Source organism: Ceratosolen solmsi, unplaced genomic scaffold (genome assembly GCF_000503995.2).
Source record: "Ceratosolen solmsi marchali unplaced genomic scaffold, CerSol_1.0 scaffold6, whole genome shotgun sequence".
NCBI lineage: Eukaryota > Metazoa > Arthropoda > Insecta > Hymenoptera > Agaonidae > Ceratosolen > Ceratosolen solmsi.
This window is the reverse complement of record NW_011948414.1, coordinates 15,373,298-15,375,332: the sequence shown is the minus strand read 5'-3', so window position 1 is coordinate 15,375,332 and position 2,035 is coordinate 15,373,298. Positions and strand designations below refer to the sequence as shown.

Genomic DNA, 2,035 nt, shown 5'->3' with positions numbered 1-2,035 from the left:
GGGGAGGGGGAGGTGGGATATGGGGGGGGGTAGTGAGAACGAGGAGAGTGAAAAAATAATTAATATTATCAATGTCAAACACACAAAAATAGGGGGTAAACGAAGAGAAATGTAGGGAGAATAAGGAGAGGTAAAGTCAATAAATGAAAAATCAGAGAAGCAGAGTGTAGATGGTAGATGAATTTAGCGGGTAAGTAAGAATAACAACGTTGACGGAAATAAAATAGCAAGGTATCAAGAAAAGAAGAAGTATGAAATGCTTAACAATAAAGATGAAACGATCGAGCCACGGACACAAAGAATTCCTAGACGAAATGGTACCTAGTCGAAAAGAAGGTGCTGGACACAGCCAAGTGCGATTCAAGTTTATAAAAGGAAATATACGTGTGCGCATGTCGGAGCAGAAATGGCAACGGTGATGCAGGAGTCCGAGAGAAAATGAAGTAGAGCAGTGAGTGGTGTAGAGGCAGGAAAACAATGAACGTGGTTATAAAGAGAAAACAGATCGTTAAACGAAAATTGTAATCGCCTAACGTAACCGTGAACTCTTAAATTGACTATGAAATTGTTCGGTCAGCAGTGGAATTGAACAATGTATTGAGAACGTAAAAGCAAGTTTGTTAACTGATTGAAATAGTGTAATAACAGTGCAGGACTCGAGATCCTCGGGATTCCGTGTAACCTGTTGGTCAAAGGCAGCGTTGATATTTTGTCCAGAAATTTGCCATTTCTCACCCATCCAGCCTTTATCATAAGCCGAGCCCATCTATTAATCTACTTCTTATCAATCTAATCGTTATTGCACATAAAGAGCGTACGCTCCATATAAAAGCCCAGTTATAAAATAAATTGCTCTTATGATTACGCGGGGAAAATCGATAACTCGTTTCTTTAGAGCGTAATTATAACTTTGCATGATTCCAGTTCGCAACCAGCTTGACAATATCCGAGACATAACTCTTGCCCCGAGTGATTTTGAGGTTAAGAGAGCAGGTCAAAACTCACCTACGAATCGTCACTACTGGAAACACCTTGTTACCGAGGTTGCGGCGGCCCCCTGGGCGACGCACTTTTCTTCGATGGCTAAACTCTAGCACTCTCGATAGATCCTTGTTTCGCTAGAATGCACCCAAGGGTCAAAATAAACGAAATGAAAAAAAAAAAAAAAAAAAAAAATAAAAAAAATAAAAATAAAAAAGGACTGCAGAAAAAGGAACACACAGCACTGACACGCGCGCAGCGACTCCAAACGACTGGATCGAGGTGCAGTAACGGTTTGGCACCTCCTGAAGTATATGACCGTGCACGAGCCGTAGTCCGTTGTCTACACTGTGCACTATGCATATACAGCTGGGGCTGGGGAATCGAAATGCGAGACCGAATCGCCAAGGCTCGTTCCCTCTCTTTTCTTCTTGCCCTCCCCCTCTCACGGCCGTCAATGCAGCCCAGCTGTACTCCTCTCAGTCGCGGCTTTTCCTTTCACAAAGCCCTCGACTAAAAACGGTCGGTTGACGGTCAGCAACGCTCACCAGATAGCGCCAACGACGACGTCATAATACGCGAGAAGAATACATTGCGTGGTAGCGTCAAGGCTTCGCCTGAGTGACGGGCACTCGACGGCCAATGAAAGGGGCGGGGAAAGAAGTGCGATTGTAAGAATTGGGCTCGTGAAATCGGTGCGCGCGCACCATACTTATCCCCTTCCGACTTATTACGTCCCTGTTCATCTATTGACGAACAATTGTCCTTATCGGCCACCCAGCTGTTTACAGCTGTTTTGATTACGATGATTGATGCGCTGTTGCCGTATTCTTATGCCTTCTTCCCTTCAGCCACGAAAGTGCGCCACCTTTCAATCTCCTTCGCTCGAAACTTCATAGGCGCTCGTGTAGAACGCGATCCCTCCTTCGTTAATGCAGCACACATTTAAGCGATATTGGTCGAATGTTTTGGAAAAATTCGTTCTTTCCATTTCTTCTTTCCGCCATTCCAAACGTCATTCTTTTAAAAATATCTTCGATACTTCGAAAAGAGA

At 44.1% G+C, this 2,035-nt stretch overlaps 1 protein-coding gene across 2 annotated transcripts in view; it reads right to left on the bottom strand.

Moving 5' to 3' along the window:
- Window positions 1-1,156, bottom strand: part of LOC105368239 (Organic anion transporting polypeptide 30B) — a 39,639-nt gene extending 38,483 nt beyond the window's left edge. For both annotated transcript variants that reach the window (XM_011507216.1, XM_011507217.1), the window contains exon 1: window positions 1,006-1,156. The gene's annotated coding sequence lies outside the window, so the exon portion shown is untranslated. The remainder of the gene's footprint in view (window positions 1-1,005) is intronic.
- Between the last annotated feature and the right edge of the window lie 879 nt (window positions 1,157-2,035).